The 23,124-nt window shown below is 40.8% G+C and overlaps 1 protein-coding gene across 1 annotated transcript in view; it reads left to right on the top strand.

Moving 5' to 3' along the window:
- The window catches only part of tenm3 (teneurin transmembrane protein 3), a 3,293,451-nt gene that overhangs the window by 110,080 nt on the left and 3,160,247 nt on the right, over positions 1-23,124 (top strand). The window lies entirely within an intron of this gene.

Here is a 23,124-nt window from a genome sequence, read left to right as displayed (position 1 = left end):
TTGATCCAACTAGCAATGCTACCATGAATGAGGAAAAAAAAATCAAAATTAGTAATATTGACTGGAAGAATAAAAAAGCTTTGAGCTCAAAGGCCACTCAAAAATTGATCAGATCGATGTAAAACACCCCAGGGCAACAGTCAACATGACTCCAATATATTTCATGTGGTTGAGCTCTGACAGCTAAAACAAAAAGTTGAAAGTTTGTATCCCACTCCATGATTGAGCACCAAAATCTATGGTCACATTGCAGTATTGAAGGTACCATCTTTGAGAGTCGTAAAGATTTGAATTTTAAATGAAACTTTCATTCAAGGTCACATCAGCTGTCTTGTAAATCCTACGGCAATATTTTGAATAAAACACTGGTATCTTAACCAACATTTATCAACATCACAAAAAAACATTCATGATCGCATAGCCATTTGTGGAAGCTGTATTTACCACATTATTACAGCTGAATATGCTTCAAAAGTATTTATTGGCTGTAAAACACTTTAGGCATCCTGTGGTTATGTGAGATTTCCTTTCAGTATTTGAAGGAAATTGGGGGGCTTTTACATTGTGGCCTGTTATCACTCAAAACAAAGTAACTACCATTGATCATGTTGCTATTTGTTGAACCATACTGTGCACAAATTGTGTTACTTCATTTCCAAGCATCATTATATTTATGAGACCTCAAATCAATTAATTGCATATAAAGTGGTTTAGGTCATCAATGAATGTGAAAGGTGTTACATAATTCCAAGCGGAGAGGGGTTATTGTATTTGTAGCTGCTTGTTGCGAAAGAACTTGAGTATCGTCGAAAAAAGACACATTTTATCTGAGATAACAAGGTGTAGAATTGGATGAATACAGCAGGCCAGGCAGCATCAGAGGAGCAGGAAAGCTTACCCTTCTGAAAAAGGGTTCAGACCCGAAACATCACCTTTCCTGCTCCTCTGATGCTGCCTGGCCTGCTGTGTTCATCCAGTTTTACACCTCGTTATCTCAGATTCTCCAACATCAACTGTTCCTACTATCACGTTTTATCTAAGCTTTTTTTTGCCTTACAATCACCAGGACAATTCACAAGAGCACCAATGTAAAGGGGAGCAACTTTTTTTTATTCTCTCATGGGATGTAAGCATCGCTAGCTGCACCAGTATTTATTGCCTATTCTCCACTGGTCTTGAAAAGGTGGTGGTGACCTGCCTCTTGAAACGCTGCATTCCATGTGCTGTAGGTAGAGACACAATGCCATCAGGGAAGGAATTCCAGGATTTCGACCAAGGACCAGTGAAGGAATGGCAATATATTTCTGAGTCAGACAGTGAGTGTCTTGGAGGGAGACTTGCAGGTGGTGGTAAATCCCATGTATCTGCTGCCCTAATCCTTGTGAGTTTGGAAGTTGTTGTCTAAGGGCCTTTGGTGAATTTCTGCAGTGTACCTTGTAGATAGCACACCTTGCTGCTACAGAGTGTCAGTGATGGAGGGAGTGGATGCTTGTGGATGTGATGCCAATCAAGCAGGCTGCTTTGTCCTGAATGGTGTGAAGTTTCTTGAGTGTTGTTGAACCTGCATTTGTCGAGGCAAATGGGGAGTATTCCATCAGACTCCTGCCTTGTGCCTTGTTAATGTTGGATGAGTTTTGAGGAACCAGAAGTTGAGTTACTCAGTGCAATGTTCTGAGCCTCTGACCTGCTCTCATAGCCTCTGTATTTATATGGTGAGCCCAGCTGAGCTTCTGATTAATGGTGACCATCAGGATGTTGTTAGTGGGAGATTCAGTGATGAAAATGCCACTGATTGTCAAGGGGCAGTAGTTAGATTGCATCTTATTGGAGTCGATGGTTGCCTGACAGTGATTGGCACAGAAATTACTTGCCACTTGTCAGCACAATTCTGGATATTGTCCAGGTCTTGTTGCATTTGAGCATAGACTGCTTCAATATCCAAGGAATTGCATGTGCAAGTGATCAGTAAACATCTTCGCTTCTGACCTTATGATAGGGGGAATGTCATTTTCAGTGTGAAAATTGAGTGCTGATTGGTTATCAAGTAGACTCTGATTAGTAACGTTGTTGCCATTGGTAATACATAATGGAAATGAAGACTGACTATTATTTGCCAAAACCTTGTTTATAGTTTGAATCAGTCAGGTTAATTCTAGTTGTTTGTGGTATTGCTCTGAGAAATGAACCAACAAATGATGACTACATATTTTGTTTGCATCAAACAGAGAGAGTACATGTACACATTACTTCTGTCTGCAAAGAACAGGGACCAGTGTATTTTATATGTAGCTTCCAATACGCACAAGTGCACCACGTCTTACAATCTAACATAGTTCTTTGCATACTCAGGGTTAGTTAGCCAACATTAGTGAATTAGATTATCATGTAAAGTTGGATAATGTTTTGAGTTTTGCAACCTCAAAATTGGCATGATCGGCACCTCGCTAGCTGTGAGTTGTTGAAGTGGTAGGCTGGTTGATGTGAAGCAACAGCCTTTGTGTCTTTTGGCCTACTTGCTGAGCATCACTTTCCAGTAGGTACATTGAAATTCATGGAACATACATGTTATAGGCAGAGTATCTTTTTGATTTGATGTTAGCAAACTGTTTGTGGCAGACCCAAACTCTTGTTGTTACGGCATGGTAGCAGCTTGAAGCAGTTAGTTTCATCTATTCATACAACTGTTGAGATCCCTTCCCATTCATCTGAATGTGACTAAGCATTTTCAGGCCCAAAAGTAATGGCATTTGCCTAGACATACTGCCTTCCCGAATATGAGTTTAACATTTTTGTGACTAGAACTGTGGACATTGTTCCAGGTGCACTTAAACCCGTATCTTCCATAAGTCACATAATACTCGTTGGAATTTTTTTTACTTTCAGGCACAATTAATGCTTCTGTAAAGAATGCTGCTGAGGCAAAGCGTTAAAATCTTGTGTTAACTGGGAATGAAATGAGGCTGTCTGAACTCAGTTGAATTGTGATCTGTAATTGCTGTCAGACTGGCAGCAGCTAATGCTATCATTCTAAGTTGCACTTGATAACTAACCTCAAAAAACAATGTAAAAGATTTCTCAAACTAGAGATTCATTTAAAATTTCAGACAAGCAGAACAATTTTCTTGAAGAGGAAAGAGTAGGCGACAGGATCCAAACAGGATTTTAAGGTCACATACACTTTTCTGTTCAGAGAGCTGAGGGAAGTTTTATTGTCAGGACAATCAACAGCAGAAAGCATTTTTTTTAACCTTTGATAACAAAGTGTGGGGCTGGATGAACGCAGCAGGCCAAGCAGCATCTTAGGAGCACAAAAACTGATGTTTCGGGCCTAGACCCTTCATCAGAAAAGGGGGATGGGGAGAGGATTCTGAAATAAAAAGGGAGAGATGGGGAGGTGGACTGAAGATAGATAGAGGAGAAGATAGGTGGAGAGGAGAGTATGGCTGAGGAGGTAGGGAGGAGATAAGGGTTGGAGGGGAGCGTGCAGTGGACAAGGGACCCACAGAGAGAGTGGTCTCTCCGGAAGACAGACAAGGGTGGGGTTGGAAAAATGTCTTTCGTGGTGGTGTTGTATTGTAGATGTCGGAAGTGTTGGAGGATGATGCGTTGTATCCGGAGGCTAGTGGCGTGGTATGTGAGGACTAGGGGGACTTTTCCTGGTTTTGTGATACCATTGAGTCTGCAAGCATAACTTTGTCATTAATTACAACAAAAGAGATTTCACTTGCTTCTTGTCTCTCAGGTGTGTAACCTTAGGGAAAACGTAATGGGCCCCCAATACCCTAACAGCAGGTGTACTACCTTCATCCTTCTATAATCTGTTGTTCCCACTGCATCTGAGCTACTCCAACAAGCCAACTGATTCCAACACCTCCAGTGTACCATGCAGCCGACATTCAGACATCATGCATGCATTAAAAGCAATGTTGCCACATAGAACATGATATAGCAGACCAACGGTGTATGAAACAAAGCTTCCATTACTTGGATTAATTTGAAGATGGTTTTCAGGAGGCTATAGAATCAATGGCAAAATTTATTGTGGTCTATTGCAGTCTGACCATCATGAGAGGTAGCCCTTGTCACCAGCAATATGCAATGAGTTGAGAAGGAGCATGACAAGTGAAGATGAGGAGAAAGAGAATAGGAGAAGGCAAGTGGCACATTCCCTTCCTGCTTGGAATGTATATGAGGAACCTATGAAGTGTCATTCTAATATGACCACGCCAAATCCCCATTTACCACGGTAACTGAAATCACAACATGCACTCGATCACACTGCTAGAGGAAAAGTCAGAAGAGAATACAATTTCAAAGTAATTTGACGATGAAATTACACTACATTGTATACAAAGCAAAGTAATCATTCAGAATTCAAAAATCTGGAGCCTGTTTTAACCTCTTTTATATGATTTCTCATGCTTGACAGGATCAGATTCTCTTCAAATAAGAATACATGCACTTACTCCAGCCACAAAGTATCTTCCCTTAAAGAGCTGTTGGCTGCTGGCTTTCAATAGCACAAACTAGCTTTAAGTGGCAGTAGCCGCTTGAGACATTGACTTTACAGTGTTGCATCCGCCCAATGAATAGCAAAGTTAATGCTGGCTGGGGTTGCAGAGAACATTTTCATCAGAAAGCAGCACAAAAGTAGTGTGTTGCTTGTATTGCATCAATGATTATTTGTACATTGCATAATCTACCTTCCATCTATTTCATCTACCATCCTATGTAAATAAGCTCGCCACAGTGAAGTTTTGTCTCAGCTAATACTCAGATTTTCTGGTATTAACTTATCTGTACATCCGGAAACTATATGTATCACATATTATCAGATCTGATAGATAACTACTTTAAAACTCCTTAACACATTGAATTATTATCAGCAAAACTAGTGTCCAGTCCTTAAAAGAACTAATGATACTGAACATTGTATCAAATATGTACTGTATTCTAATTGAATGTAAGCTTGCTGTACTTAAACTAATTGGATTTCTAAATGTAACACAAGCAAAAACAGAACTTGCTGGAGAAACTCAGCCGGTTTAGCAGCATCTGTGGCGGGAAAGCAGAGTTAGCATTTTGCGTCCAAAGAATGTTATTCAGAACGGATCAGAGCGAGGTAAAAATGGTATATACGCTGAAGAGGAGAATGTGTGGTGATGGAAGGGGTAAGCAATAGGTGGAGACGAAGCCCAGAGAACAAGAAAGACAGGCCAGCAAATGAATAAGCCAGGAAAAAAGAATTGCTGGTAGTGTATCTCGAGTAGTTGAAAATTGACTGGCTGCACTAAAAGAATACCACGTGATGACAGGGCCTGGAGTATCGTAGTGGGTAAAGGACACAGAAGAAGGTGTTCAGGCCCCAAAATTATTGAGCTCAGTATTGAGTTCTGAATGCTGCAGGGCTCCCAACCAGAAAATGAGGTGTTGTTCTTCCAGCTTGCACTGAGCTTCACTAGAACACTGCAACAAGCCTGAGACAGAGATATTGGCCAGGGAACAGGGTGGTGTGTCGAAGTGGCAGGCAACAGGAAGCTCCGGGTCACTTTTGTAGATAGAACAGAAGTGTTCTGCAAAGTGTTTGCCCAGCCTGTGTTTTGTCTCCCGGCTGTAGACGGGACCAATTGTGAGCAACATTGATGAGATTAATTGAAGTGCTGGTGAATAGCTGCTCTCCCTGGACTGACCTATCCCCTCCCTACCTCCCCACCTATACTCTCTCCACCTATCTTCTTTACTCTCCATCTTCGGTCCGCCTCCCCCTCTCTCCCTATTTATTCCAGTTCCCTCTCCCCATCCCCCTCTCTGATGAAGGGTCTAGGCCCGAAACGTCAGCTTTTGTGCTCCTGAGATGCTGCTTGGCCTGCTGTGTTCATCCAGCCTCACATTTTATTATCTCTCTCTCCCTGGAAGGTATGTCTGGAGCTTTGGATCATGACAGAGGAAAACAGTGCCACGTGAGTGTGAGGCGGTGTTGGAGTGGAAGCAGAATAGACAAAGGTATTCCAGAGGGAATGGCCCCTGTGGAATCCTGACAAGGGAAGGGAATATTTGTCTGAGGTGGCAGACACTGTAGTTTACAATTTTTTGGATTTGGATGCTGGTGGGGCAATGTATAAAGACCAGGGGGACCCTGTTGTGTAATGGGAAGTAAGAGGGCAGAAATGCAGAAAATAGATTGGATATTTTTGCGGACAGATGTAGATTTTCCACAAAGCAGTCACCCAGTAAATATAATTACTTTGTTTGAAGCCAAATAACCTCGAAGCTGCATTACTGAATTTTTGAAACTTGCAATAATTTCAAATAATTTGCATCATTATAGCCTTGCAGCAATAATAGAGTGGTTTTTGGTCCTGTCTTAGTTTCAGCTATTCACTTCAAATAGCCGTTGGAGTAAACAGCTGATACTTATTTGATTTGATTTTCTGGAAATTCCAACAGCTATGTGAGGTAATTGAAAGGCCAATAAGCTTTTAGTAAAGTAATGAATAAACTGTTATACTTTTAAAATTTCTTACCATGTCAGAGAAGTAATGTGCAAGTAGTAAGGATATCATTCTTTTCGTAAGGCCCTACGAAGCAGTGACTATGAACTTCAACTTCTTTCAAACTAATTCCTGGCATGGTCACACACAGCACAATAGGTGTTTCATGACAAAAGGTCAAAGCCAATGAAACAATGATTCATTACTTTTCTTGCTAAGCCCAATATAACCGACTTCCCAATAAAACACAGAAGAGGTAATGTAATAGTGTTGTGACTGGCTTAATGCTTCTGAGACCTAGTTTCTGGGACCTATTTCAGATCCCACAGTGGAAGATTGTTGAATTTGTGAATTCGAGGAAAAATCCGGTGTTAGAAACTGAACGATCACTATGAAGCCATTGTTGGGTGCCATTTGAAAAAATAATCTTGAAAACTGCCATTCTTCATGAGCCAAAGTGTAACACCTGATCTACAGCATATGAGATTGACTCTCAACTGCCCTCTGAAATGACACAGCAACTTGTATCAACCAGCAGGAAAGTCTCAAAAAAGAAATGAAACTTGATGGACTACCTGACATCAACCTAAGCATTGTGGGTTTATTTATACCAAGTAGACAGGGACTCAAAAAGGCAGCTCATGGGCATCCTCCCAAAGGCAACCAGGGATGGGCAATTAATGCTGGCCAAACCAGTGACATGAAATCCTATGAATGCAAGATATGCTTTCGCGCACACAGACCTGGACACATGTTCTTCACAACATTCCTCTTATTTCTTATTCATTTCGGCAATTTCTATGTACACTTTGCCGGAATGTTTGCAGGAGTTAAATTTCATTTTACTACACCCTAACCCTCTATTTGCTGACAATATGAAATGTAAGAAATGTGGAATTACTGTTTTACTTCTCCCATTGTGCTCTGTCACTCAGGCTGACAGATGCATTACAACAAAGTTAGCATGAAGATTCCCATTATTTGCCTGCAAACATGCCACCTGTTAGATTTGAGTGTGGAAACTCCTTAATCATATTAATATAAAGCTATTTACCTGCCAGATTTAAAAAGAAGTGTGGTGTGGCAGACCTGTCATATTTTGTGAAATGTATTGAAATAGCTTTTGATTGTGACGCATATTGATTTCATGTTATTAAATTCTCAGTAGTTCAGTAAAGTTCACAGGGAAGGATAAAAACAGTATCCAAAATCTATTGGATATGAATAAACGGCAAGTAAAAAGAATGTCTTCTCGATCAAAGAATGAATGTCAAACTTTATCCTGGACAGAAAGAAAATATATATTACATCTAAAACATCAATAAAAGTAACATAGATTCGTACAGTGTTAAAAATGACTTTGCAAGAATCCCATCAGCAGCCGCATTTTGTTAACTGGACCTGCAGACAAGGTCATAACTAGATGTAGACATTAGCAGTAGCAATTAAATCAGCTTTGCTCAGATGCGACCCAGAGGTGACTTTGACTCCTTCATAGCCAAAGATTACAGTCTTTTATTTCAGGGTGAGGTTGTATTTAAGGATAACACTGTGAAAATAGGATTCAACAGCAGATTCAATAGATGTTGAAGAATTACAGTTAGAACAATGTTATTATATTGTACCTAAATGCTTGAAATTTACTTTGTTTCTGTCAATAGCTCCAAGCACTTTGAAGCATTCAGGGTGTTATTCTAACAAATAATATATCATGTATGAATTCATTGGGAACTATATGCCTTTAACATAGGTTGCAGCAAGGCTTGTTGGAGGTTGAATTGGCGATGGGTCCAATTCCTATCCCAGAAATAGAGGACACTACTTAAGTTGAGAATTTTAATTAGTCCTGAAGGATTTTAACATTTTCTAAAGCCTCTCTGCTTGTTCCAATACTTTGAAAGTAAGAATTGAAAACCCCATTGGACTAGGTGAAGAAACATAGTGTGTTGTTCTGGCCAAACTTTTGACACAAAGATAGGTGGAGGAACAAATAGTGTTGACAGAAAGCTACAGAAGGACTTTGAAGGGTAGTAGAGTGAGCAAAGAGGTGACAAATGGAAAATAGTTTGCGAAGTGTGAGGCTGTGTACTTTTGTTGGAAGAATAGAGGCATAGATTATTTTCTAAATGGGGAAAGGCTTTGCAAATCTGAAGCACAAATGGACTTGGGAGTTCCAGTTCAGGATTCTCTCAAGGTTAACATGCAGGTTCATTTGGCAGATAGGAATGCAATGATGGCTAAAATACAACAGCAGAGATGTACTGCTGAGTTTGCATAAGGCTGTGATCAGACCGCATTTGGAATATTGAGAGCGGTTTTAGGTCTTGTATCTAAGGAAGGAAGTATTGGCATTGTGGAAGTTACGGAGGAGGTTTACAAGAATGATTCCAGGCATGAAAAGCCTGTGAGGAGTGGATGAAACTTTGGGTCTGTACTTCATTGGAGTTTAGAAAGATGAGGGGGGGATTTCATTGAAACTGACAGAATACTAAGAGGCCTGGATGGAAAGGGTAAGAAGAAGATGTTCTCATGAGTAGCAGAGACTAGGGCCTGAGGGCACAATCTCAAAGTGAAGAGAAGACTCTTTAGAAAGGAGATGATGAGCAATTTCTTCAGCCAGAGGTAGCTAATTTATGGAACCCATTGCTGCAAATGGCTGTGGAGGTCCCACTATTGAGTGTATTTAAGGCAGAGGTAGATAGGTTCTTAGTTAGTAACAGGATCAAGGATTACAATGAGAAAATAGGATTCAACAGCAGATTCAATAGGCTGAATGACCTAATTCCTATACCAAATGGCCTTATGGCCCATAATCAGGTCAACTAATAATCTAACTGTTATTCCCCTGAACAAAAGCAACACTCTAGCCTCCCCCCCATTCAAAATTTGTGTATATAATGTCCATTTCAGAGACTGGAGCAAGTCACCTAAATTCACAAATCATTGCAATGTTAGGTGAACCACCTTTCAATGTATGTCAGAGCTCCAATGACACAATTTCAAGCCAAGCAGGGAAGTTCTAGTATCTTGGCCAACAGTTACTCCCCTATCGTAAGCAGCACTAAAGCAGCAAAGCCCTTGTCTTCTTTCTCCAGTCAACAAAAGAGTTAGCAGCATCTGTGGGAGGAAATAAGTTCTTTCAAGTGTTCACGATGTTTATCCTTCAAACCACATAAACTAAAAAAAAGACTAATTGTTCATTGGATTATTGCTGTTTTGTGTGACATTGCCATGCATAAATTAACTGCTATTTTTAAAAATTATGGTGATTGTATTTCAGAATTGCTTTTGAACAGAGTGAAATGTTGTGTGATTAAGAAAGATGCCACACAAATGCAATTCCTCTATTTTGATCATTCCAAGTTCATTCTGGTCCCAAGTGACAAGTCACTTTGCAAATATTACAATCAGTGAGTGCACTTTAAGGGGATGAATTTTATGTGAGGCACTCAGAATTCAATAATTTATGACAAAAACTTAACTCATTATTTTAGTTTTGAAGGCCAACAACATCCATGTATAGATTTAGGAATTAAAATGGGGCTAAATGGGATAGTCCTCGAACAAACTGAGCAACTCAAGACCGGGTATCCCTGAGACACTCTGGGCCATCAAGAGCAGCAGAAGTGCTCTCCAGCACAATCTGCAAATCCTGGCCCAGTATACCCCCACTCAACCATCACCATCAAACTGAGGGATCCATCCTAGCTCAATGGAAAGTACAGGCAGGCATGCCAGGACCAGCACCAGCACCAGCTATACCTGAAAATGAGGGGCTGACCTGGTGAAGCCACCAATCAGGCCTACCTGTATGCCAAACAGCATAAGCAGCAAGTGATTTCTAAGTGATCCCACAGCCAATGGACCAGATATAAGTTCTGCAGTCCTACCACACACAGTTGTGAATGATCATAGATAATTAAACAATTCACTTGAGAAATTGGGTCCACAAATATCCCCATCCTCAATGATGAACAAGCCCACAGATCAGTACAAAAGATAAGGCTGAAGGATTTGCAGCAAACTTCAGCCAGAAGTACCAAGTGGATGATCCATTTCTGCCTCCTCCAGTGGTCCGCAGGATCACAAATGCCAGTCTTCAACCAATTTGATTCACTCCACGTGATATCAAGAAATGATTGGAGACATTGGACACTGCAAAGGCTATCAGCTCTGACAACATTCCAGCAATAGGACTGAAGACTTGTGCTCCAGAACTGCTGTTCCTTAGCCAAGCTGTTCCAGTACAGTTACAACACTGGCATTTAACCAACAATGTGAAGAACTGTTGAGGTATTTCCTGAACATCAAACGCAGGACAAATCCAACCTGACCAATTACCACCTCATCAGTCTCCTCGTGATCATCAGTAAAACGATGGAGGTTGCCATCAACAGTGCTATCAAGAAGCACCTGCTCAGCTATAACCTGTTCAGTGACGTCCAGTTTGAATTCTGCTAAGGCCACTCAGCTCCAGACCTCATTGCAGCCTTGATTCAAACATGGTCAAAAGTGCTGAATTCCATTGTTGAGGTGAGGGTGAAATCATTTGCCATCAAAGCTGCATTCAACTAAGTGTGGAATCCAAGAACGCGAGCAAAATTGGCATCAATGCTTATCAGGGCAAACTCTCTACTGATAGGAGTTATACTAAGCTGGTAGGAAGATAGGCGTGTCTGTTGGAAGTCCATCATCTCAGCTCCAGGACATCTCTGCAGGAGTTCCTCAGTGTCGTGTCCCAGGCCATACCATCTTTAGCTGCTTCATCAATGACCTTCCCTCTATCATAAGATCTGAAGTGAGGATGTCAGCTGATGATTGCACAATATTCATCACTATTTCTGACTCCTTAGAAACTGTAACAGTCCCATGTCAAATGCAACAGGATCTGGAAAATATCCAGGTTTGGGCTAACAAGTGGCAAGTAACATTCACACCACACAAATGCCATGCAATATCCATCTCCAATAAGAGACAAGATAACCACTGCTCCTCGACGTTCAATTTTGGTAACATCAATGGATATCCCACTATCAACATCCTGGGGGTTACTATTGACCAGAAATGTAAATGGACTCACCATATGAATACAGTAGCTAGAAGAGTAGGTCAAAGTGAGCAACTCATCTCCTGCCACAAACCTGCCTGCCCTGGTCAAACCATTGTCTCTGCCTGCTCCTGCCCCACCAAGCTCATCTCCACCTATCTGGGCTCCATTTTCGCCCCCTTGTTCCAGGAACTCCCTACCTACATCCGTGACACCACCCACGCCCTCCATCTCCACCAGAACTTTCAATTCCCCGGTCCCCAACACCTCATTTTCACCATGGACATCCAGTCCCTATACACCTGCATTCCCCATACAGAGGCCTAAAGGCCCTGCTCTTCTTCCTGTCCCACAGACCCAACCAGTCCCCCTCCACTGACAGCCTCATCTGCTTAGACAAACTCATGCTCACCCTCAACAACTTCTCTTTCAATTCCTTCCTACAGAAAAAGGGCATGGCCATGGTTACGCGCATGGGCCCAAGCTATGCCTGCCTCTATGACTGTATCGGCACCTCCTGGTGCTCCCACGAGGAGCTGGAACAGTTCATCCACTTCACTGACACCTTCCATCCCAACCTTAAGTTCACCTCGGCTATCTCTAATACCTCCCTCACCTTCCTGGACCTCTCTGTCTCCGTCTCGGACAACCACCGAGAAACCAATATCCAATTCAAGGCCACCAACTCCCACAACCACCTAGACTACACCTCCTTCACCCACCTTCCTGCAAAAATGCCATCCCCTATCCCCAATTCCTTTGCCTCCGCTGCATCTGCTCCCAGGATGAGGCATTCCATTACCGGACATCTCAGATGTCCTCGCTTTTCAAACACCGCAACTTCCCCCCTGCGGTGGTTGAGAAACGCCCGTGACTGTGTCTCCCGAATTTCCCGCAACTCCTCCCTCACACCCCCTCCCCGCAATACCAGCCAAAAGAGAAACCCCTCGTCCTCACATACCACCCCACCAACCCCCAAATCAAATGCATCGTCCTCCAAAACTTCCACCATCTTCAATCCAACCCCACCATCAAAGGCATTTTTCCCTCCCGACCCTTGTCTGCCTTCCAGAAAGACCATAAGACCATAAGACATAGGAGTGGAAGTAAGGCCATTCGGCCCATCAAGTCCACTCCGCCATTTAAATCATGGCTTATGGGCATTTCAACACCACTTCCCTGCACTCTCCCCGTAGTCCTTGATTCCTTTTGAGATCAAGAATTTGTCGATCTCTGCCTTGAAGGCACCCAACGTCCCGGCCTCTACTGCACTCTGCGGCAATGAATTCTACAAGCCCACCACTCTCTGGCTGAAGAAGTGTTGTCTCATTTCAGTTTTAAATTTACATCCTCTAATTTTAAGGCTGTGCCCACGGGTCCTAGTCTCCCTGCCTAACAGAAACAACTTCCTAGCGTCCACCCCTTCTAAACCATACATTATCTTGTAAGTTTCTATTAGATCTCCCCTCAACCTTCTAAACTCTAATGAGTACAATCCCAGGATCCTTAGCTGTTCATCATACGCTAAACCTACCATTCCAGGGATCATCCGTGTGAGTCTCCACTGGACACGCTCCAGGGCTAGTATGTCCTTCCTGAGGTGTGGTGCCCAAAATTGGACACAATATTCTAAATGTGGCCTAACTAGAGCCTTATAAAGCCTCAGAAGCACATCGCTGTTTTTATATTCCAACCCTCTTGAGACACCACTCTGTCTGGGACTACCTTGTCTGCTCCACACTCCCCTCCAGCCCCACCACAGCCAGCACTTTGCCCCACAATCGCAGGAAGTGCTACACCTGCCCCCACACCTCCTCCCTCACCCCTATCCCAGACCCCAAGAAGACTTTCCACATCCAGCAGATGGTCATCTGCACACCTGCTAATGTGGTATACTGCATCCGCTGTACACATTATGACCTCCTCTACATTGGGGAAACCAAGCAGAGGCAATACCTATGCTCGGCCCACAATAAACAACTGCGCCTCCCAGTCACGAACCATTTCAACTCCCCCTCCCATTCCTCAGACGACATGTCCATGCTGGGCCCCCTGTAGTGCCAGAACAATGCCACCTGAAGGTTGCAGGAACAGCAACTCATATTCCACTTGGGAACCCTGCAGCCCAATGGTCCCAAAATGGATTTCACAAGCTTCAAAATCTCCCTTCCCCCGACCACATCCCAAAACCAGCCCAGCTTGTCCCCACCTCCCTAACCTGTTCTTCTTCTCACCTATCCCACCCTCCCATCTCAAGCCGCACCCCCATTTCCTACCTACTAGCCTCCTTCCGCCCCCTTGATCTGTCCGTCTTCCCTGGACTGACCTACCTCCTCCCTACCTCACCACCTACACTCACCTTTAATGGCTCCATCCCTGCCTCTTTAACTTGCCTGTTTCCTCTCCACCTATCTTTTCCTCTACCCATCTTCGACCCGCCTCCCCCTCGCTCCCTATTTATTTCAGAAACCTCTTCCCCTCACCCACTACTGATGAAGGGTCTCGGCCTGAAAGGTCAGCTTTCCTGCTCCTAACAGGCTGCTTGGCTTGTTATGTTCATCCAGCTCCACACCTTGTTGTCTCAGATTCTCCAGCATCTGCAGTTCCTATTATCTCTCCCCAAAGCCTGCCGATTCTGGGCCATTAGCGATGGGCAACAAATGGTGGCCCAACCAGCAACACCCTCATCCTGTGAATGAATAAAAAATAATCTAATCACAACCCCTTGACATTCAATGGTGCTACCATCACTGAATCCCCATTATCATCAATGTGGGAGTTCATTGATCACAAACTCAACTGGTCTCGCCACATAAACATAGTGGCTGTAAGAGGAGGTCAGAAGCTGGGAATACTGCAACAAGTAATTCATCTCCTGTCATCTGAAACCTATCCACCATCCACAAGGCATAAAGTCAGCTGTGTGATGGAATCCTCCCCATTTGCCTTGATGTTTGCAGCTCCCACAACACACAAGAAGCTTAACACCACCTAGGACAAACTGTCCATTTGATTGATGCTCCATTAACAAGTGCCCACTGTCTTCACCAATGACACTCAGTCATAGCAGTGTGTACTATCTGCAAGATGCACTGCAGAAATTCTGCAATACTGTCAAAACATCACCTTCCAAATCCATGACCGCTTCCACCTAGAAGGACAAGGGCAGCAGGTACATAGGAACACCACCAACTGCAAGAACTCCTTCAAGTCACTCACCATCCTGACTTGGAATTATATTGCCATTCCTTCACTATAGCTGCTTCAAAATTGTGAAATTCCCTCCCTAAGTGTATTGTGGATCTACCTACAACAAATAAGCTGCAGCCGTTCAAGAAGGAAGCTCACCATCACCTTTTCAAGGGCAACTAGAGTGGACAATAAATGTTGGCCAGCCAGTGACACTCACATCCTGCAAGTGAATAAGACAAAGGAAGTAAAGAGTGAAAGTGCTATGTGACGATACTCTGGCTTTCAGGGGTGTATTTGGTGATTTTTTTGTGAACAAAAGTGAAGAGAGAAGCACCAAGCAGTCTGCTCAAAACCAGTAAAGTAAGCAGTTTGTAAGGGCTTGAAGTTTTCTTGAAAGTTGAAACAATTCTCACAGCAGGAAGAGAACCCCAGCTTTTAGCTGTAACAGAGATCTTCTACATCTGGCTTCAAGAACTCAGCAGCGGCAGAAAGCTAAAACTAGAAATCCTGGTTCTGTGGCAGCATGACCCCATCAGTTCTGGCTGCTTCTATTATTCTGACTTGAAAAAGTACAAGGCCTCACAAGCTGCTCACTTTATTGGATTTAAGCAGACCGCTCTGCACATCTGCCTCAACCTTTCTTCACAGAAAAAAGGCAAAATTACACCTTGTAAAGCCATAGTCTCATCACGGCTGCAAAGAAAACTATTCCACTTTGTGAAGACCCAAAACTGCAATTCTTTGTTTTCACTATCTCTCCCAGATCCTAGCAGTATTGTTTCTTACTTGGTCATTCATGCCTGACTTTAGGTGGCCTGGATCCAGTCAGCACTTTCTAATTTTGCACCTTTTAGTTTGCAGTCACAGGAATCAGCTTTAAAAAAACCCGTTGTAAACTTCTCTAAGAATAATCAAAACATTTCTTAATTTTAAATTAGTAACACAACCTTTAATTCAGCAATCATGCATAAAGAGTTAAAAACAAACATCTGGGCACAGAGTCATGTCCCCAGGCAATATTGGTATAAAAGTTGTGATAGTTCAGTCTTTTTTTAAGTTAGAATGAATGTTACAATGTGAGAGAGTGAAAAAAAGTTATGATTTATTATACATTAACTAGCGTGCAACATTTTCTTCACTTGTAGGATGTGAGAATTGCTGGCAAATGCAGCGTGAATTATCCATTTCTTATTGCTCTGGAGAATGTGCTGCTGAACTACCTTCGTAAATTTCTGCAGGTGTTCCAATTCCCACAATACTGTTAGGGAGGGAACTCCAGGGTTTTAACCCGGCAACATTGAGGAGCACTGTATAATTCCCGTTGGGATAGTGCCAAGCTTGGAAGGGAACTTGCAGGTAGTGGGACTCCCATGCATTTGCTCCCCTTGTCTCCATAGATGGTGAAGCCTTCAGGTTTGGAAGGCGCTGTCACAGATGACTTGGTGGCTTAATGCAGTGCTTATTGTACATGTTACATATTGCCGCCACCATACACCAGCAGAGAAAGGAGGATATACTGATGTGGACAGAATACTAATCAATTAGGCTGCTTTGTCCTGGATTGAGCTGAATTTCCTGAATATTATTTAAGCTGTACTCATCCATGCGAGTGGAGAGTATTCTAACACAATCCTGGTTTTTGCCTTGTAGATGGTCGGCTGGTATTGAAAAGATTAAATTTTAATCCTGCAACAACAAAGAGGCAGAAATATAATTCTAAATCAGGATGGATTATGATTTGGAAGGGGAACTGCAGATTTTCTTGTTCCCCTTTCTCAGCTTCCCATGTTCTCTCAGAGCCACGGAATCATACGGTCATACACCACAGAAATGGACCATTTAGCCTTACTCATCCATGCAGGCCATGCCACGTTCATGCTAAACTAATTCCATTTGTCCTCGTTTCACTCATATCCCTCTAAATATTTCCTATCCATGTACTTGTTCAAATGTCTTTTAAATGTGTGATTGTACTTGCCTCTACCGCTTTCTCTGGCAGTTCATTCCATAAATGCACTACCCTTTGTGTGAAAAAAGGACCCATCAGATTGCTTTTAAATCTTTCTCTTGTCATCTTAAACCTATGCTGTCTAGTTTTGGACTCCCCTAACTTTGGGAAAATGCCTTGGCTATTCACCTTATCTATGCCCTTATAGGTGATCCCTCAGCCTCCTCAGCTTCAAGGACATAAGACCCAGCTTATCCACCTTCTCCTTATAACTCAAACAGTCCAGTCTCAGTAGCATCTTTGTTAAACTTTTTTGCACCTTTTCAGTTTTATAACATCCTTCCTATGGCCTGACCAATCTCTTGTTCATCGTTACATGAGTCCCAACTGCTGTACTCAATTCTCTGACTAATGAAGACAAGTGGTTACCGCTGTGGATTTTGAATCTACTGAGTGAATCTTGTCATTTTGCCTCAACATATTTCATAGATGTACAACACAACTGACATTGTGCACCAATCATGGAGGGATTGAACAAGTTGTCAATCAAATGGGCTGCTTGTCGTAAGTGTTGTTGAGTTCCTAAAGTGTTGTTGGAACTGTAGTCTTTCAGACAAGTGGAGTGCATTCTATCATATTCCTGAGCTGATAGAAGTGAAAAAAAAAAACCTTGAAGAGTTGGGAGTTGAATCATTTGCTGTTAAATACCCAGCTTTGGATCCTGTCCTTGCAACCTCAGTAGAGATGTAGCTGGACCAGTTTTCTTTCTGGTCTGGGATGGCCGCATGTTCTTGATGGTGTGTGGCTCAATGATGATGGTATTATTAAATATCAAGGGAAGATGATCATACTTTCTCATTTTGAAGGCAATCGTTGGTTGGTACTTGTGTCTATCATATGTTGTTTGCCACTAATGAGTCCAAGTCTTGGCAATATGCATTTCTTGCTGCATTGAATTCTTCATTATCTAAACTATGAAATGAATCTACATGATGTGCAATCTACAGTGAAAATCACCCCTTCGGAGTTAATGATTATTATAGACAGAAAATGCAGGTTTTATAATAAATTAAACTCCCTTTCCTCAACACCAGTGTCTATGCAGATTTCACATTGATTTTTCTCCATTTTATACAATGCTAGCATATTTGCTATTTCTTCTGTTGACCCGAACTTTGTATGGGCTGCAACAATGCTGTTGTAAAGTTGAAGCAGAAGTAGGGTTTAGTACACTATTCAGCATCTTTTTCTAGTGTATAATCAACTTGCAATTGGAGGTGGTTGTGGGGATGGGATGGAATTCCTTCGAAGTGGTACATCGATAAGCATTTTATGATTATAGTTCACATTCTAGTCTGATCAGGGGTTACATGTATTGTTTGTCTGGCTGACATTGAGTTTTGAGAAGCTTCTGGAAAGCTACTGCCAGCCTGGTCGTATGATTATAGCAGCCATCGTTGTTTGAAAACAAATTCACTAATGTTGGCACTGTCTCGTATGGCCTTGTAAAACAAGCTGTGCCAATCAAAACAGCCAGCTATGGGAATGGGGGCAGGAGCTTGGTATTCAGGACCTAAGTCTCTCCATTTCCACCAGTTGGCATGGCTTGTCTGCTGTCAGGATGAGAAAATCCTGACAGCATATCAACACAAATGCGTCAGGTAATGCGGCTAGATGACTGCATCATTGAATAAATGAGTTAATAAGAATGAACAAGGAAGCCCTAAAACAACAAAGTAGTCTTCAAATATATTTTGTTCCTGTTTTCAGGATTTGCAAATTGTTGCTCCTCCATTATTGCTTTCAGGTTGTACATTTGTAAGCTTGGTCAGTTTCATTTTTTTTTAAATGTTCTGCACTGAGAAAAAATGATTTTTTCCCCCTGTTATCAATGTCTACTTGTGTATATTGAAGTGGTACATTATTGGAGGTGATTTAATTGGTGATAATTCACTCTAAGGTTTTTCTGGAAGTAAAACCAGGAATATACAATAAAAGAAAATGCTAATAGTAATTGCTAGCACTCATTTCCATATGGAATTATCATTTTTGGTGCTTATTCTAAGATTTAGGTTGTTTCGGTTTTGTGTATATGGTTTGGTTCTTCTCTGGCATTCAAAGGAGCAGAGCCGGTTGTACAACATGAATGACCAAATTGTGTGCATTTGCCTGACAAAGTCATTGCTATAGAGTATCTCAGACTGAACCCTGACCTTTAAATGACTATTATAAATAGAGGCATAGAATACAAAAACTAAGCAGGTTTGCTGAACCTGCATAAAACAATTTAATCTCTATGTAAGTACTGTTCCCAATTCTGGGAATACAAATGATGTGAACGGGAGGTTTAGATGTTAGGTGGTGTGATGGGAGGTGATGAGCTGCTGTTAACAGAAGCACAGGCCATAATTTCCCTCCTAGATCCTGATACTTTCATAGTTCTCACTGTGGGAACGTGATCATTTCCAAGCCACATTTTCATCTATTTATGCTTTTTTTCTTTCAAGAATGTTCTGCAATCAGTACTAAAGAATGACATTATATTCCAAAACAAAGCCCATATGTATCATAATATAGAAGTCAACAGCAGTGGATTCTGGGACTCTGAATTGAAAACATTCAAAAATTTATGGAAAATGGAAATATTCAACTGAAAAAGTCACAGAATTCACATTTCAGATCATGATACATTCACCTCTCCACAACTGCTGCCAAATGTGCTGTGCATTTCCATCATTTTCTGCTTTTGTATAATATTTATTGCTTTTTGTCCTGCAGTCATCACTGCCCAGAAAATTTTCTGGACTGATAAATTTCATTTGTCTTGTTATTTTACTTCTTATTTGAAAAGCTTCTCTGCCTTGAATGAAAACAGGATCATTTATCTTGATTTCACTTTTAATGTATTGCCTCCAGTTCAGTAAAACACCAGGGAAATTCTAGCCCTTGCTATGTGTAGGAAAGTTTGATTTTTTAACATCTTTTACATATCATGTTAATAGCTTCAAAAGGAAGCACATCACGGAGGTTTAGTACGATAATGGATGAATAAGTTCATTATTCCACACCCATCATTTCTAAGTTGTCCCTGTGTATCATTTTTCTTTGTCAGTTAATTCATTAATCATTAACCCATCCAACGAAAATGCCATTTACGTAGACTTCTATGGTGTTCACAGATGGTTGTATTACTTTAATTCCATTCTTGCAGTTTATGCAATTTTTGTTTAAATTCTAATATCTGGATTAAAGAATATATATGAATAAAAGTGGAAAAATGGTGTTAAAAGTATTGTGAAACAAATGAATTTCAATTACTAACTGGATTCATGAGACTCATTTGGATTTATCTGGCTTGCTACACATGATGGTAGCAAGACTAGAGGGAAAAACATCTTCACTGAGTGTTTGACATAACTGTCCGAGGTACTCCTAACATATGGAACAAACATATGGTTTGCATTATCAACATCGATTCCACACCGATTTTTTGAATTATCCATATCCAAAGTTGTGCTTTGGAGAGATGCTATCAGACTGAGTGTGTAAATTTGGAATTTGTCATCACTGACCAGGCAGCATTTATTTCCCACCCCTAATTGCCCAGAGGACAGTTAAGAGCCAACCACATTGCGATGGGTCTGGATTCACACGTAGGCCAGACCAGGTAAGGATGGCAGTATCCTTCCATAAATGACATTAGTGAACCAGATAGTTTTTTTTCCAACAATTAACAATGGATTCATGGTCATTATTAGACTCTTAATTCCAGGTATTACTTGAATTCAAATCCTACCATCTGCCATGGCAAGATTTGAACCCAGGTCTCCAGAACATTATCTGGATCTCAGGGTTAACAGTCCAATGGTAATGCCACTAGGCATCGCCTCCCCCTCTTATGGTGTAACTTTTAATTACTTCCTTCACCAAAACTCTTATCTGGCTCATGCCTAAATTTATTGACACTATGCAGCTCAATTGCCTTCAAGATGGCCCCTTCTAAAAACTTCAATAATGTATTCAATGAATAATTCATTTTGAAGAAAATTAAATCTAGTGTGTACAACGACCTTTTTTTTAAAAGAAGTGTCATTTCCTTGCTACAGGTGATTGAAAAGGGAAATCTATTTTTGGGACCATTATTAAAACAATCCACAATAGACTCAGTGAGATTAAGAACAGTTAACCAACCTTAAAGCAGAATGGTTACAGTCCACAGAGCACTGATTAAGGTTAGAAATAATCAATTATTTAAACCTTTTAATTAAATTGGTTTGATTGAACATCTGTCCTTAAACACAATGTTGTTTGCTAAGCAGAGACTGCAATTAAAATACAAAAGACATATTTGCGTGGTAAAACAAGTGTGCAATATAAATCCATCACAAAATAAAGGCTAAATGACAAAGCTTATTTTTTTTTCAAGGCTCTGGAGAGTATGATGAATAATCATAGCATTAGCATCTGTTTTTCCAGATTAGAAATTTTTCTAGCGCTTTTCTACGATTCTATTACCATAATAGAAGTTCTTTTTATAAAGGTCTCATCCATAATCATGTGCTCAATGTTCTGAATATTAACAAAACCCAGGGATTTGAACTAATCCTATTAATCCATTCCAATGATCCTAAACACTAAAGTATAATCAGTATTATGAAGCTGCAGCATTCAGAAAAATATTTGTGTCATATCTCTGTCTTTAATTCAGATAGAAATATTGAGTGAGGCAGGATAACATGAGTGTATTTGATCTGTAATATCTCTTTGGCTTAGTTGTCCAAATAGTCCCACTCTCCTACTCTTTTCCCAGAGCCCAGTAAACATTTTTTCTCCCCATTCAAGTATTTTGAATGCTCCAATTTAATCCACTTTCGCCATTTTTTCAGGCAGACAACTTATTCTGCTTCTTTTGTCAATGGTCTTAAATCTATTTCTCGACAGTTCTGCTGACAATTAAATTTTTCTTTTTTTTGGTTTTATACGAATTATTTCAATTTTGAACATGTCTCTCAAATTTCCACTTAACCTTTTCTGTTCCACAGAGAGCAATTGCAACTTCTCAGTCTCTGTACATGACTGGAGTTCTTTCCTGTCATGCCAAGACTGGAATAGTGATTTTATTTTGCATCCTTTAATAGTTTCAGGAGGTCCATTCACGTGACATAAAACATAGTTCAGTTGAAAATTTGATCAGGACAAAAGCAAGTTAAATATTAAACATTAAATGGAACTATATACACTTATAAAATGGAATTGTATACACTTATAAGTGTACAACTAAATAATTTGTTTTTGTTTGAAAAGTATAGCTTCCATCTCAGAAAAGTGCTCACCCTCTTAACTGCTGACATCCTTCGTGATATATGATTGGAGTGTTACATGGTTAAATGAAAATAGAGACATTATTGTCACTCAAAAATTCTTTCGATTTTCAAAGGAGTAGAAACCATAGTACTTGCTGAGTATGACATTTATTTTTAGCTCTAATTATTGCAGTAGAAAAATAATTTTGCATTTTTAAAATATGGTTAGAAATTATGATGTCTGAAATAACTAAACTGAAATCGGCAAGCTTTAAGTTTACGACCTCCTGATAAGTCATCTCCGTTTTATTTTGATTTATTAAAATTCTTTAAATCAACCAGAATCCAGCCAGTAAACGTTGTGTTTAAACAAAGCTGAACATCATTGTGGGGCAGATGGAGTGATACCATGCAAACCAACTTTGACTGTTACTGTACCCAACAGCAAATGTCCATATACCATGTGAAGGAGTAACACTAATGTGGGTTTTGACATGAAGACATGTGACACATTAGAAAGCAGCTTTCCATCAGACACGAAGAAATTATTGATGTGATAGAATCCATTCATTTTGGTAAAAACCAAAATTAGGAAATGAATATAGGGAACGGAGCATGCAAAAAAACCCAATAATGTTGCTTAAGCAAATATTCTTGTCACAAGGGACAAAAGGAAGACTTGTGTTTATGTAATCTCTTTCACCACCTCTGAATACCCCAATGCACTTTACAGCCGATGATGTATTTTCTGAAGTGTTGCCTCTGCAGTAATGCAGGAAGCATGGTAGCTAATTTTCATATATCAAGCTCTTGACAGCAATTGAATAATGACTAAGCAATCTTCTTTTGTGATGGATGTGAGACAAATATTGGCCAGGACATGAGCAATAGCTACCCTGGTTTAAAAAAATAACGTGATCAGATCTTTTGTACCTACTCTGATCACAGGTTAGGCAGTAGCCCACTGTTTCACCAAAAACATTTTCTAAATATCACTCTAGAGTATCTGTCTAGAAGTTTGCTCCAGTTCTGGTGTAAGACTTGAAACAACAAACTGAGAGGTCAGAGTACCAACACCTGAGCTGTGACTGGCACCAACAGTTGTAGTTCTGAACAAATATCAAGTCTAATGTCTCTTAATTC

Source organism: Stegostoma tigrinum, chromosome 3 (assembly GCF_030684315.1).
Source record: "Stegostoma tigrinum isolate sSteTig4 chromosome 3, sSteTig4.hap1, whole genome shotgun sequence".
Taxonomy (NCBI): Eukaryota; Metazoa; Chordata; class Chondrichthyes; order Orectolobiformes; family Stegostomatidae; genus Stegostoma; species Stegostoma tigrinum.
The sequence above is the reverse complement of the archived record's forward strand: the minus strand, read 5'-3'. Positions and strand labels throughout refer to the sequence as shown.